This window comes from Protopterus annectens, chromosome 1.part0, assembly GCF_019279795.1.
Source record: "Protopterus annectens isolate FY-2018-M chromosome 1.part0, PAN1.0, whole genome shotgun sequence".
In the NCBI taxonomy this organism is placed as follows: domain Eukaryota; kingdom Metazoa; phylum Chordata; order Ceratodontiformes; family Protopteridae; genus Protopterus; species Protopterus annectens.
The window spans coordinates 1,826,418,863-1,826,435,691 of NC_056725.1; positions in this window are offsets into that span (position 1 = coordinate 1,826,418,863).

Below are 16,829 nucleotides of genomic sequence, written 5' to 3' on the forward strand. Positions count from 1 at the left end.
TAACTAAAGTCCCTCATAAGTAAGGTGCTGGGTTGGATGGTGAGTGTCTACAATAGGTTTAAGTATGCGCTGTGAGTTTCATGGGATATAAAGGGTGATGTATAGGTTGTTAGGATATGGTATAATGTTTTATCTATGGTGACTTGCACATGGAGAAACTCCAGTGTGTCATGCCATTTAACCAACTTAGGGGTGTGCTTGTTATTGATGTATATCAAGACGCCTCCACCCTTAATTCCTATCTGTGCAGCTACTGGTCTAAAAATGTGGAAGGCACTGAAACCTTGCACTGCTGGGGTACTGTCTGCAACTTTAAACCATATCTATGTAACTGCACAGATGTCTATATTCTCTAGGGTGAGGAGGGCTTGGAGGGAGTTTAGCTTTCTATTTAGGCTTGTGGCATTTAGCAGTAACGCCTTGAGGTTCAGTGGAGTTGAGTTTGCTATGTTAGTAGGTTTGTAAAATTGGCATTGCCTAAAAAGTCTCTATGAGGAAGAATAAAGTTTTATCCAGTATTTGAAAGCCTAGAGGGGACAGGTGCAGACTATCCTTGGCAAAACCATGATTTGTTAACCATGTCTTCCATGCTGACAAATATTGGATCACCTTGTAATGACACCAGAATCTCAGCCAACTGTTAAAATCTATCATCTTTTGTTGGTATCATGGCATTACTCTTGGTGAAGGTATCTACTATGACTTTGGATGGCGATGACAGGATTCACACCTCTCCACTGCCAACACAGTCATCATATATTGCCAGCAGCAGTGGAATTTGAACCCATCTAGTGCGAAACCAGGCATCAAAGTTGTGATATTGATTTTATTTTGAAACTATGAGGAAGGAGCACAACAGAACTACTGCAGGGTATATTACTTTATGCTTACCAACACGTCTTAGGATAAATGGTGATATATGTGTCTGAAACTATATTCTTTGATTATTTTGTTTTGAAAATGTGTTGACAAAGCTGTTAAAAAGTTGCAACAATTTAAGACACAGATATTAGAATTTAATTTAAAGAAGAATGGCTATATTTAAAAGAACTTAAATAGTTTATGAGTTTTGAGGGGCAGACATGGGTGGCAATCTTGTTCTGATGAACAAATTGTTAACTGATCATTCTTATTTTTGAAATACTTTAACAAAGGAGTTAAAGGGACGTTGCAGCAATTTAATGTACACATACAGGCATTTAACTGAAGAAGAATGGAGACGGACAGTGGTGGTAGTCATGTTCCGTGGTGGTAGTCATGTTCCCATGTGTCAATCTGATTATCTGAACAGCTCTGGAATACTCTAGAGCTACATGAAGGACTATACAATGTTATCTTATTATCCACTTGAAGAATTTACTCAAACAGTACTGCAGAAATATACAACAGTGTTTTTATTACAAAAGACGACAGGTGAAACAGCATTAGGTGAAACATCCAACATACCTTTTTTTAAGTATTTCTTAAATATACAAGTTTGTAGCAAGTACCTTCTGTACAAGTGGAATATAATCTTTTTGGTTGGGCTCTCTCTCTCTCTCTCTCTTTCTTGCAGCCTCTCAGTGGCTCTTTCTTTCAGATTCTTACATGTACGGTCACCAACTTTCCTCTGGTTTCTTATTTCACGTCTTTTACTCTATTTCTCTTCTAGAGTTCCTGCTGAAGGCATCAAATATTACATCTACTCTTCAAGAAGGGCAAACAACACTTTGCAAAAGCTTACCTCGGCACCCTATTTATACAACATTAATTGTTTCATTAAACAAACCTGATCTAGGTAATAAATCATAAGTTTTTCTGTGCTCTTAAAGGAACATTTCTATGTAAAAGTGATAGCAACACTACTTTAGTTAATACAACAAAAGTTCTTCTCCAATAGATTCCTAGCCACAATACCCCATATTGCAGATGCCCATTGACATAACTAATTTATACCTAGTTTTGACCCTTTTCCATGAGGGCTTAAGGGGGCCAGACCCATGATGTATTTATGATTGCCCACCAATTCATACAGGTTATGCTTAAAGAGGATCAGAGAGCTATTTTTCTTTACATCCAAAGGAAGTCTATTCCATAAAAGAGGGATTCCCTGAAATATATATGGGTGTGTGTGTGTGTATGTGTGTGTGCATGTGTGTGTGCATGTGTGTGTGTGTGTGTGTGTGTGTGTGTGTGTGTGTGTGTGTGTGTGTGTGTGTGTGTGTGTGTATATATATATATATATATATATATATGGATTCACTTCATAATCTCGAAATAATGAAATATCAAATTTCAGTATCTCAAGACCATGAAACCAAATCCACAAAACACTGAAACAACAAAACCCCCGGACCCAAAAACACAGAACAAACCACACATACTACACCATACAGACACCACAACACTCACATCACAACATAAACAAACAAAACTACACACAGACACAACTCATACACACATAAGCAGGGGGCCATGCCCCCCTGCACCCCACATGTGGGGAGCTGTGCCCCCCACACCCTCCCTACTTATATATACTAACTCTGAGATTGCGCAAACAGGAAACAAAAGCAAACTCACACATCACATTCTCCAGTCCCTCACACACATGAAACATATCAGCACACTCACATACACTCTAACTCCCACTCAAAACCCTTACAAAACACTCACTTACCTGACATAACACCTAGATCCACACACGGCACCACGCACCATCAACACACAATTCCAGACATTACATAGCGTAAGGCCATAACCACGAATTTGAGATATTCGAATTTGTGATTATGAACTTTTGCTATTGTAAACATTCAGCTTTATAGTCTCGAGATACTGAAATTTGACATTTCAGTATTTTGAGATTATAAAGTGCTCCCATACATATATATATATATATATATATATATATATATATATATATATATATATTTTTTTTTCCTTCAGAAGATCGAATTACTGAAAGCTCGAAATTCACAAGCTCGAAGCCAGAATCTTGAGTTTTCAGTAAGTCGAAATTCTGCAGGGTAACACAAACAACCTTAAAACTGTTTTCTTATGCTTTTGCAGGGGGGCAAGCCCACCTGCACCCCCCACCCACCTACTTAAATATACCAACTCCGAGATTGCACTTCAGAGAAGAAAAGGGAATTCTCCCGTTCAGCGCTATATGCATAAGCGCACAATGGGAGAACATCCACTCCTCCGCTGAAGTCCGGTTACACAACTCGCATATTACACCAGGAACGATGCAGGGGGACCTAGCTCCCTGCATACACATAAGTAAATTTTTATTTTTTTACTTTTACAGCTTCCCTTTACAATTTCAAGTTACTGAAAACTCGAGATTCTGGGCTCGAGCTTGTGAATTTTGAGAGTTTCAGTAATTTGATCTTCTGAAAGGGAAATATATATATATATATATATATATATATATATATATATATATATATATATACCCATTTTATAAATCCACAAAACCAAATGAAACCAAGAAGTACACAAAAAAGCTCAAGCCTTCATAAACAGGTGCTGGATTTATTTTTCAAACTGCAAGTAAGCTCTTTATTTCTAAAAAGCATTTACAAGGAACTTCATCAGACAATTACAAAAAAATGACTGCCTCGTTAAATACATTAAAGCATGGCATCACTTCCTGACTCATATTTAAAAGAATAGTATCTTACTTACACATAAAAAGATGTAATTTAAAAACATATGCATTAAGAAATAGTGAAACATCTAAATATGCATGAATAGTAAAACATGAACCCTGACATTAAAAACTATGACATATTTTAAAAAACAAACACAAAAAATGTGTATTCATACTATTTGCATATATATGAAGTTTCTGACTTAATAATCCTTCAGAAAATGCATGCTATCACAAGACACATTTTTCTACTAACTTTCTATAGTTATAACAGCAACATTTTAAACTTTTTCCTTGCTATGACTTCTCTAACTTGAAGCCGCTATGTAATGACAGACATCAGAGTTTCAGACTTCATGCCCTTCAAAAAATGTGTACTAGGGCAAAACACATTATTCTAGAAACTTTAACTATATAACAAGACATATTTTACACTTTGCCCCTGAAGTTATTCCTCCCCAACTTGAAATCACTAGATAACGAGATAGACATTTTGAGTTTCAGACTTCATATCCTTCATACTATTTACATACATATGAAATTCTCACTAAAAAATGAACTACTATAAATATTCTATCTATTCAGGGCTTTCAGTTTTAAAATACTGGCTATAGGCATGCGGTCATTTAGTCCAGGCCAGTGTACTGAATCCAAATGGATCTGCCAGCTCAATTCATTCCTCTCAAGGAGATATGGTCATGCACCTCCCCTATGTGATGGATTAACTACGTCTAAAACTATAAACTTAAAACTGTGGTTTGGATATTGTGATATGTTTAGCTAATGCATTGGTTTCACAGTGGTCTCTAATATTTCTTAAATATTCACCAATTCTATGTTTGAGCTTACGCTCAGTTTTGCCTATGTAAAAACAAGAATTCGCATATAGCACAATATATGACTTTCTCAGTAAAGCAATAATACCTGTCTCTAATTTTTATTCTCATCCCCTTAATACTTATTTCATTGACTTCCAGTATATAGGGACAGAATTTACATGATCCACATTTATACATGTAACCACCCTTATTTATTTTACACTGGTGTTCTAATAAAGATTTGATGTTGTTGCCTTTTCTAAAAACACAGACTAGCTTTTCTCCAATTATTCCTCTTATATTAATGTCACCTATCAAAAGTGGCCAATTCTTTTCTAAAATATCTTTAATATAATATGCATCAGTAGAAAAAGTTGTGATAAAACAAGATTTATAATTCTTCTTATTATTATTAGTATTAACACTTACTACTTGAGGGTTATCTACAGAAGTCTTGACAATATGTACCTGTTCATCTGCTGATAAGTCAGTAATACCATTAACAGACATATTGTCATTAGATTTCAATAAAGGAATGAAATGGCCATTTTCCCTTTTCTTGATAACCTCATTCATGGTATTTTGAACCAGAGAATGGAATAACCCCTTCTGAAAAACATATCTTGAAGATTATGCATTCATAAATAAATCTTTCATACTGAGTGACCATTCAGGCTGCTCTAACAAACTGCCCTTTTAGAACACCTCTTTTTTGTGGAAATGGATGGCAGCTCGTGAAATGCAAAACATTATTAGAATAAGTTGCTTTTCGAAATATCTCAGACACGGACTTATTCTCAGTGTCTTTCTTTAGCAACACATCCAAATAAGCAATTTCTACCTCATTTATAGTGTGTGTAAATTTTAAAAAATGGGTCGTGTTGTTAATATATTGAAGGAATGGTTCTAGGCTTTGTTCAGGTCCGCTCCACAGAATAAAAATATCATCCAGGAAGTGGGTACGTAAGTGGCAGAATGGGAAATAATGAGAAATAATGAGATGTCATTAAAAATATTTTCTCCCATTCTAGCATGATGATATTTGCATACATGCCACGACAAGCAGATCCCATTGCTACCCCTTCTTTTTGGATATAAAGTTGTTCAAGCAAAATAAAATTATTTTTCAAAACTATATCCAATAACTGCTCCAGTGTATTATTTTATTTATTTATTTATTTTATTTTACATTTGTTAATTGGGCTAGTCTAACTGGATATATTTCCATTTTCAGTAGTGGCCTAGGGAGAAAAGCTCCAGTAGTAGCAAATAAAAATTAAAATTAATGTTGTTACATAGTAAATGAAAGGATTTCAATAAAAAATACAAGTAATAATAAAATAGAGTAGGTATTTACACTAGAAAAAGTGACAATAAGTATATGATAAATTATTATACAGTATGATTCATGAGGAATTTTATCCTGAGGTAGATTTTTACTATGTAGATATTTACAGAACCACTGAGTGCTGGTATCATGTGGAATCACAGTGTAGAAGTCCTTTACCTTAATAGTTATAAAAATAAAGGACCTATCAAAAACTACTGTGTTGATCTTATTTAAAAAATCTCGTGACTCTACACAATGATGGTTCTGCCTTTAATAATTTCTTCATTTCAACATCAAGGTACTTTGCTAGTGGCTGTGTGATGGAGCCTCTAGCATTTGCAATAGGTCGAAAAGGGGGTTGGTGTGTGTCCTTATGTATTTTAGAAATACCATAAATAGTTGGTGTAATGGGATAATATACAGAAAACAAATGATGTTCTTCGACAGTAATTAGGCCATCTATAAATAAATCTTGTTTATGCCCTTTAATTTTTCTATATGCACCATTTTGCTCATTCATTGAGCTGTAGGCATATGTATCTGTCTCCACAATTTCAAGCATTTTCTGTAAGTAATCATGTTTCCACATAAGGACCACACCACCCCCTTTATCTGGTTTCATGACCCTTAAATTTTCATTAGAAGTCAAATATTCCAATTCAATTATTTCATCAATACACATATTATTCTTAAGCAGCTTTTTATCTGTCATCTTCCTGTGTACCCTAATATCTAGTTCACATACACATTCAAAGGTGTCTAAAATAGAGGCTATAGGAGGGTTATATGTGCAAGAAATTTTAAAAGGGTGTATAACAGTATCAACACCTTTAAATAACAGGTTCAGATTCAACTTCCTGATATATAATTTAAATTCAATAATGTCTGTACCACATTAGCTGGTGAATTAGGTGTAAATGTAGGCCCTTTTGCTAGAAGGTTACATAAATGGGTGCTGACATTCAATTCTATGAAATTATAAACTTTAAAGTCACCTTCATTGTTTACATGAATGGATAAAGATGGCAATGAATAGATGTCAACATCACTAGTAAGTGCATCTAAACATGCATTGAATATCTCCGCCGATTCCCCCTCCATGGTCCCCTGTAATGTCCTCTGTCCACACTGTTGTTGCTCTGTTGGTATTGGTAAGATTGTTGTTTCCCATAACTGGTGCCCCTCATCTGTTGTTGATTCTTGATCTGCTCAGAACTCCTCAGAGGCGGAAACTCTTCTTCCCCTAAAAATGAGTTGTCCATATTATGGTCTACAAATTCTTGGTTATCAAACACTAAGTCCTGTCCATCAGCATGTCTATTACTGAGAGTTCATACTTGAGATGGAGGGGGTGGGGGGTAAGCATTGTTAGAATTATAGTCCTTTTCATCTCTTATTATTTTTTTCAACTTTTTATTTTTAATAACTTCCATTTGTTCCTCAGTGGAACGGAATATAAGGTTATAGTCAAATTTGTCTGAATGAAACAGAGGATCTTGTGTGATTGTTACTGTCCAGAGATTTGACCTCTTGGCCCAAAGAATCAATTTGGGCCTCATTATACTGTATTACCATCTCCATATATGCCATACCAAAGCGATCAAACAGTTTAAGCAAGCTTGTATGAAAAGGAGAATTTTCTATGAGGCCTGTGGGATAACGCCACATGTGAAGCCCTTTAGGAACTATTCTTTTATTTTTACATTCATGAAAGTAACTGTTGTCCATCTGTAACTTCTTTATTTTTATTAAAATATGGTCAAAGTTACTTAAATTCTGGTTGAAAGAGTGATTACTGTTATTCTCATTTGTCCTATGGCTTAAAGTATATTTATTATTAAGCCAGTCAGTTGAACCATAACTGTTATGTGCTGAATTCACAGTATTAACATTGTGCATGGTATCCGAGTTGGAAAAGGCATTCAGAATACCACTAACCTGTGCTGTAGCATGTTGAATAGGTCTCCGAGGTGAAGAGTTGCTCAGATGTTGGGAATTAAGCTGAGAAGACTGTCGATGACTGTAGTCACAATACCCCATATTGCAGCTACCCATTGATATAACTAGTTTATACCTAGTTTTGACCCTTTTCCATGAGGGCTTAAGGGGGCCAGACCCATGATGTATTTATGATTGCCCACCCATTCATACACATTATGCTTAAAGAGGATGAGAGAGCTATTTTTCTTTACATCCAAAGGATGTCTATTCCGTAAAAGAGGGATTCCCTGAAATATATATGGGTGTGTGTGTGTGTGTATGTGTGTGTGTGTGTGTATGTATATATATATATATATATATATATATATATATATATATATATATATATATATATATATATATATACCCATTATAACCCACTATCACCCAAATAGATCCAAAAATCAACTCCTTCTTCCAGAGGACAAACCAAGACTCCCAGCTGGTGACATACTTTATTCCTTTTCTGTTGCCAAGCTATGGAATTCTCTCTCAGTATCTATCAGAACCTCCAGCAATATCCCCTCCTTCACAAAATCATGGCACCAACACCTCTCCACCCTTTGGCACTTTAGTTTCATAGTTTCATAGTTTCATAGTATAGTACTAGGCTATCTGCCCTGGGGCATTTGTAAGCCTTGCCATAGTGATGTGGCTTTTGCCACCCCATGAAATGGTACAAAAAATGTACAGAATAAATTTAGAATACTGTGCCTCTGTCTAGTAGTGGCACAATGAAGGTCCCCTTATATAATAGAATTAGTTTACTGTGCCCCTGTCTAGCAGTGACACAGATGTGACCCCTGGGGTAAACTTACGATCTCCCATCCACTCATCAAGATTTCTCTTGAAGAGAGTCAGTGAGGGGCTCTGCCTAATACAAACTGGGATCTTGTTCCAAAGCATGGGAAGCCTCTGGGTTATGAATCTATCCCTCCAGCATGTCCTATTCATACTTGTGCCAAGGTTTAAGTCTTTAGCTCTCGTGGTCCTGATGGATTTGGATTTTTTGAGGTAGAGCATGTCCATCAGATCCTGATTGGACATGGCCTTGTACGTCAGGCAGAGATCACCTCTGAGCAGGCGGTATGCTACTGAATAGAGCTGAAGTTTCTTTAGTCTGGCAGAATAAGACATATGTTGGAGACCCTTGATCCTCTTGGTGAGGTACTTTTGTGGTCTCTCCAGCTGTTGCAAATGCCGGGTGAGGTACATACCAAATGGGGCATTGTACTCAATCATGGGTCTGATGAGGGAGGAGTATAGGGGTACAATGACATCCTTGGATCTGGATGTGAATCCCTTCATGATGAGGTGTGCAAGGTAGAATGTTTTTCTAACCACTTTGGCAATGTGGGTGTCAAATGAGAGGTCGCTGTCGACTTGGGTCCCTAGGTCTCTGATTACTTTTTCTGTACTCAGTGGGTTGCTGTCTATGTGATAATTTGTGGGTACTTTGCTTTTCCCAAAGGGGATGACTATACATTTTTTGGCATTTAGTTTAAGGCCGTGACTCCGGCACCAGTTGTCCGTTTCTGTGAGGCCTTTTTGTAGGATGTATGTGTCTGCTGGTGTATCGACTATGGCACCTAGTTTGCAGTCATCTGCGAACTTTGTCAGCCACAGCCCTCCCATGTTTGCTTTAACATCTGAGAAATAAATGCCGAACAAGAGGGTCCCCAGGACAGATCCCTGTGGGACACCACTTGTGACTGGCTTTGAGTCTGATTTTAACTTTATGGGTTCTGTCCTTTAGCCAGTTTGCAACCCATCTAGTGACATAAGGGTTTACGTTTAAGCTGTTGAGCTTATCTATGATGCCTGAGTGGGGTATTGTGTCGAAGGCCTTAGCCAAGTCCAGGTAGGCTGTATGGACTGCTTTGCCCTCATCAATGGCTCTAGTGACTGTTTCGAAAAAGTCAACCAAGTTCAAAAGGCAGGATCTGCCCTTTACAAAGCCGAACTGGGTGGGTTCAAGTGTCTGTAGGTCCCCTATGTCTCTGTTTATGAGTTCCATAAAGATTCTTTCCATAGCTTTGCAGACCAGGCTGGTTAAGCTTATGGGGCGGTAGTTTCCAGGGTCTGTAGAGGCACCCTCTTTGTGGAGTGGGACCACTGTTGCTGTACGCCAGTGTTCAGGTACATGTCCCGAAGTAAGGCTAAAGTTAAATAGCATTTTTATGTGTGGGTTTAGCTCCTCTTGGAGTTCACGTAACACGCAACCCGGGATACCGTCAGGTCCCATTGATGCTGTGTTTTTAGCTTTGTTTAGGGTGGTTCTCACTTGGACATCTGAGATGACAGGGAGATTACATTCAGCTGGGATAAGTATTTCTTCTTTTGGGGGTGAGGGAGGGGAGAAATTTGCACTGAACCTGTCAGCCAGAATGTTGGCAATATCTGTGGGTTCAGTGTATTTTTTGTTGTTGTGAACCAACTCTGAGCATATCTGAGGGTTTCCGCCCAGGTTTCTAACATAGCTGAAGAAGGTTTTGTGGTTATCTTTAGTGTCCTTAGCAATTTTTCTCTCAAAGTTGGCCTTGGATGTTTTTATGAGAGAATGTAGTTTTCTGCTAATGTTGATCAGAGATGTCTTCCCTTCATGGGATTTTGCTCTGACGTGCAGTAGCTTCCTTCTTTTGTTATACAATTTGTTAATGGCTGAGGTCCACCAGACAGGATGCTTGCCTTTGGTTGAGAGGGACTTGGATTTATTTGGGATTGCATTATCCATGCATTCTTGGAGATGTCCATAGAAAGCATTTGTGAAGGATTCGGCATTGTGGGATGTGGTATCCACTGGCACAGTGGGCTTAAAGGATACCATCTCAGTCTTAAGAAGAGTGAAGTCTGCTTTTGAGAAGTTTTTCACTATGGTCTTTTGTGCTTGGGGTGGAGGTGGGATATGTATATCCAGGGTGATTAGTTTGTGGTCAGATCTCACTAGTGAGGGGTATACTTCCGGTGTGGAGCATTTTGTCCCCATGTTTGTGATGATCAGGTCTAGTATATTATCTCCGCTAGTGGGAGAGGTGACTAGTTGTTCCAGTGCATTTGAATTTATGAATTCCAGGAACCTTTGGGCTAGGGTATTAGGGCTAGAATAATGTACCCAATCTATGTTTGGGTAGTTGAAGTCTCCCAGTATGATGGTATTTTGTGATACATTCATATCCTCCAATGTCTTCAGTAAGGCTGAGTGGGGTTCTTGAGATTGGGAGGGTGGTCTGTAACATACTACCAGTTGTATAGCAGTTTTGCCTATGGTTAGTTGCACCTGTATGGTCTCTGATGCTTCATGTGTTGCTACTAACCTGGAGGTGTGGGTGTCCTTGATGAATATGGACACTCCCCCTCCCTTTGTGGTTCGGCCAGGGTTTTGGGGCTGAAAAGCGTGATACAAGGTATAGCCTGGTAGCGCTGGGGTGCTCTCAGGAGCCTTGAACCAGGTTTCAGTTACTGCACAGACGTCGATGTTCTCCATGCTGAGGAGTGCATCAAGTGCCTGCATCTTGAGATTTAGACTTCCTAATTCCCATCCATCTGTAACCTGACTCCCACATCCTAAGTCATATTGTCCTTATGATTCCTCTAATAGTGACTTACTATCTATTGTTGCCTAACCATCTGTCAATAAATCAATTTCACTCTTCCCTGCACCATTTATGCTGGTCGTGACTCCTAGATTACCTTGTAAATAGTTGTATATGACCGCTTATCACTAAAATGTATAACAATAAGTTTACTTGTTTAGTATGTACACTTAAACTGTGTTATCTGTACATATTATATATGTATAGCCTTTTTACTCTGTTGTTTACTTACGATTGTTCCATGTTGCCTACACTGCTTGCATATCCTATCCATTTTGAATGTTATATACCATTATACTAACTGCCTTGTGAAGCTTTTCTCTCAGGGCCTCCATGGAAAATGGGTTCTTTTGGCCCAGTGGACTTTCCCAGTAAACAAATGCCAATAAATTATAAATAAATATCTAACTCACCAGCAGCTCCTATTTATGTTTCATGGAAGTTAATATCTCCTGAGTGGGTGTTGAGGGTGCTAAAAGTTTTTAAATAGCCAGGAGATCACACAGGACTGGTCCCTTGACTAGACAGAAGTCATCTCTCAAGAGTCTGTAGGAAAGAAAAAAGAGAGAAAGCACTTTAAGGCAGTCTGTGTAGCACAAGGAAGTCATGGTCTTGATTATATTAGTGAGAAAGCTCTGTGGTCTCTTAAGCTGGGTCATATGTTCAGACATACCAAAGGGCATTATTTTATGTTATGGGCTTGAAGAGGGATGGATAGAGAGGAATTATAACTTCCTTAGGTCTGGAAGGAACACCCCTGGTGATCATTCTGTTAAGGTAAAAGGATTTCCTAGCAACAGTTGGATACACGGTAATCAAAGGATAGTTTGTTGTCAACATAAAAGCCCAGGTCCCTAATGGCTGAGCCAACTTTCAAAAGAGTATCACCTATGTGATAAGTGCATGGGTGTCCAATTTTGCCTAAGGACACAATGCTGCATTTCTTAGCATTTAGTTTTAGCCCATGGTCCAGGCACCACTTATTGGTGCATTTTAGTCCCTTATGAACAATATGGAAGTTAGCTAGGAAGTTAATGACAGCTTCAAGTTTGCAGTCATCTGAAAATGTGGTTAGCCACAAGTCCTTGATTTCAGCCTTAAATCCTGAGAAGTAAATGCCAAAGGGAAGTGGTCATAGGATTGATCCCTGGGGGATACTTCTGACAACCCCTCATTTTAACGAGAACATGCTTCTACTACTAATTGATAGGGTTATATTAGTTATCCAGTTTACACCCGAGTTTACATTTAGTTTGATTAGTTTGTTAATAATTCCAGAATGTGGAATGGTATCAAAAGTGTTGGCCAGCTCCAGGTAGGCAGTTTGAAATGATGACTCAAATACATCAGTGACATATTCAGTGAAGCCAACCATATTCATGAAGCAGGATATGCTTTTAATAAACCCAAAATGGCTTGGGTCTAGGTCTTATGGACTACCTATGTCCTTTTAATACGTTCCATAATGATGCATTCCATTGCTTTACAGATAAGGCTGTTGAGGATTATATGTCTACAGTTTCCTGTACAGTATTGGATCCCCTTGTGGAGCAAAATAAGTACCGCAGTTCTCCATTCCTTTGCCTTGAATCCAGTGGACAGGATGAGCCAGAACTAACTTAGTAGTGAGTCAACCAGGCACTGTCTGGTGCTGACAAGAGAGCAGCCTGACACACTAACAGGAACCATGGAGCAAGTGTTTTTGGCTTTGGACAGAGCATTCAGGACCCACTTGAAGGTGATCAGAGGAGGTGGTGTGGGTGTGCTAATAACTTGGGGAAAGTTAGAGGTGAATTTGTCCACTAATATGTTGTCTATGTCCTTGGTGGATGAGTAGGTGGTGCTGTTATGTATTAGCTCTGGATATTGCTTTACATTATCGTCAAGGTTTCTGACATAGCCAAAGAAAGCTTTGTGGTTGTCCTTATCAGAGGTAGCAATTGTCAATTCATACTCACTTTTGGTGGATTTGATTTAGTTTCTGAGTTTGTTGTTGATCTTTTTAGTTCATCTCCAGATAATGGGGTATTAAGTTTGTTTTTATAGGCTATGAATTTCATCGTATTATTGTATAGTTTGTCTGTACTAGTATTCCACCACAGAGGTTTATTCTTGAATTTGGAATTGTATTTTTGTCTTTTGAAAACTGATGCCTTGATGCATGCTTTGAAGTGAGCAAAGAATTTACCCACAAATGTGGCAGTCTGTGAGATGGGGTTATCAAGATGAGGAAGGGGCTTAAGTTTTATCAAAACATCTGTTAGCTCTATTAGATTTTCATTAGCGTAGTCTTTAAAGATGGATTTGAAAATCCACTGACATTCCTTGACCAGGAATTGAAAACAGCATTTGCAGTGAGAACATGAAATCCTAACCACAACACTTTTATTTGCCTTTTGTGGTTAGAGGAAATCCATTTTTACAATAGTATTTCTATTTACACCCCTACATAGAATGGCGGTACTATTTCTACTACTGTCTAATGAATATTTATTGTATAATAGTTCAAATGTCTGTATTAAACATTTAAAGGAATCTTAGGAAGGACTCTAAGGAATTGTAAAAAAGGAATATGGTATATAAAATATCTGGAATGCATATTGCTAGCTTCCAATAAAGATTTTTTATGGAATGGTTTCCTAAATAATGATATTATTACTGTTGTATCTTGATTTTCAGTCACCTGCACAGCGAAGAAAGCCAAAGTGTTCTGATAACATTCAAAACTAAAACTTATGCTCTACTTATTAATATTTAAATATGCCACAAATTCCTGAAGAAAGATAAGATCTGATGTCCAAAGCTGTCAAAAATTGTCCAAATACCTGCACCATATATCAATAGTGCAGACATAGATGCTGTTGCTGGTATGGTAAACATGCTGCTTCTCTATATATGCCATAAATAGGGCTGCATAAATAGAAGAAAATGATGTACTCATAGCCATCCTCTTCATTTTTCAAAAAACAATTATCAAAATAAAACACATTGCCAGTGAGAATGTGTTCTGTAAGACATAAAATAAACAACTCAGACTATATAACTGAGTTCTCTGTAACCACCATTCTAGAGCCAACAACCCTACCCAATGTTTTATGTTGGTTTGGAGTAAATTAACTACTAAATTACACATATGCCAAGATGTTTCCATCTGTAAATCAAACCTAAGTTTAAGAAATCCATCTGTATCTTGTATTCTGGTTCTAATACATTCTAAAAGTGGTTTTAAGTACTGTACGACATTTTCAAGAGGAAGCTCTGTAATTGACTCTTTTCCTAACACTACTGGTCTTCCTGGAATTTTAACAAAATTTGTATAGTTCTTAGGTAGCATATACAATGTCTGAAACAGTGATTCCTCTACTATGAATGGCTCCAAAACCAATATTTTTTCCTGAATAATATCCTCATCCATTGCCAACCTTAAAAAGTTATCTATTTCTTTTTTAAATTTCCAAACAGGATCCAATAACATTTTATGGTAGCATGTCACATCTTGTAACTATAAATTTTCTTCCTGTTTTTATGCATATATATCTCTCATTACAACTGGTCCAACCTTACCGGCTTTATTTATAACTATATTCTTGTTATCTGAAAGATTTTTAATGCCATATTTTCATTGTTGTTATAATTATGTCTTGCAAAAGTTTGCATATGTTGATCAAAATGCAATTATTTAATTACAGATTTCTCAAATCCAGGAACCCTCCTATGGTAGGGTTCATATGCTAATAGGTGTCCAATAGACTAACAACCACTGGGACCTTTATAAGCCTAGCCATGCATCCCAAATGCATCCTGCATGTCTGAGCCTTAGATGCTATTTTAAGGAGTATATGTAAGCTAGGGTATTGCTTTACAGGTTGCCTTTGTCCATTAGAGACATAGTCAATAAACCTGGAGTGAATTTCAGATTTCTCATCCACTGCTCCATATTATGCTTAAATATGGTTAGGGAATAACTCTACTTCACATGAATTACAAGCCTGTTCCAGTGGAGAGGAATTCTCTGATAAACATATCTGTCCTTCCAATGTCTCCTATTTATGTCACAAGCAAAGTTCAAGTCTCTAGATCAAGTAGTTCTGATGCTACTGGTTTTGCAGATGTGCAAAAGGTCCCTCAGTGTGGGATCCAAGGATGCCTTGTATGCCAGGCATGGATCACCTTTCAACAGTCTGTAGGAAACTATGTATAGAGATAGGACTTTCAGAAATCTGCAGAGGACATGTTGTTTACTCACTGTATTCTTCTTGTGAAGACTCTTAGTGGACATTCCAGTTGCTGCATGTGCCTGGGCAGGTACATACTGAAAGGGGAGTTGTACTCAATGCTGGTTATGATGAGGGCCAAATATAGAGAAATATTGACCTCCTTGGACCTAGATGCCATGCCCTTGCTTATAAGTTGACAACATAGAATGATTTCCTTACTACGATATACACATGTTGGTTGAAAGCCAGGTTACTGTCCATATATATTGCCAAGTCCCGGACTACTCACTCCACTCTTAGAGTGTCATCACTGAGGTAGTTTCCTAGGGTGGCCAACTTCCTAAAGGGTACTATTGTGCATTCCTTGGCATTGATTTTTAAGCTGTGGTTTTAGCACCAGTTATTTGTCTGACTTTCGTCCTTCCTGTAGAATGTTAGTGTCTTGAGGGGATTCTCATACTGCTTCTAGTATGCAGTTGTCTGCAAAATGAGTCCACCAGGGGCCTTTGACATTGACTTTGATTTCCAAGAAGTAAATGCCGAAAAGGAGGAGACCCAGCAGAGAGCCCTGGGGGACTCTGCTAGTGACCACCCTCTTTGCAGAGGTGTTCACCTATATCCTAACGTCCTGTGTCTTATCTGACAGCCGTCAGGCTATCCAGCAGTTAACATAGAGATTAATGCCTAATTCCATGAGTTTGTTTACAATGCCTGAGAGGGGTATTTTATTACATGCTTTAGCCAGGTAAAGGTAGGCAGTATACACTGTTTTGTCCTCGTCCATTGCCTTGGTGACCTTTTCAAAGAAGTACACCAGGCTGAGTAGGCATGATTTGCCTTTGATGAGGCTAAACTTGGTTGGCTCCTGTGTCTGAAGGTTTCATATGCCAATATTAATCATATCCATGACTATTCTCTCCATGGCTTTTCATATGAGACTAGTCAGACTTATGGATCTGTAGGTTCCAAGGTTCATCGATGGAACGCACTTGTGAGGAGGGATGATTGTAGCAGTCTTCCATTCTTGTGTCAGAAAGCCTGTCTGGAGCCTATGGCTAAATAGTGACTCCAGAGGTGAACATAGGTCATGCTTCAGGCTATTTTGGAGGCATTCTGGGATGTTATCAGTACTTATCTATGTCGTGTTCTTAGCCTTAGAGAGTACATTTAGTACTTGCTCCTGAGTGATAGGATGGAGGGGTATGTTTGATGATATTACTTGGGGGCAGCCAGGGAGGAAAGAGGGGTACAGCTGGA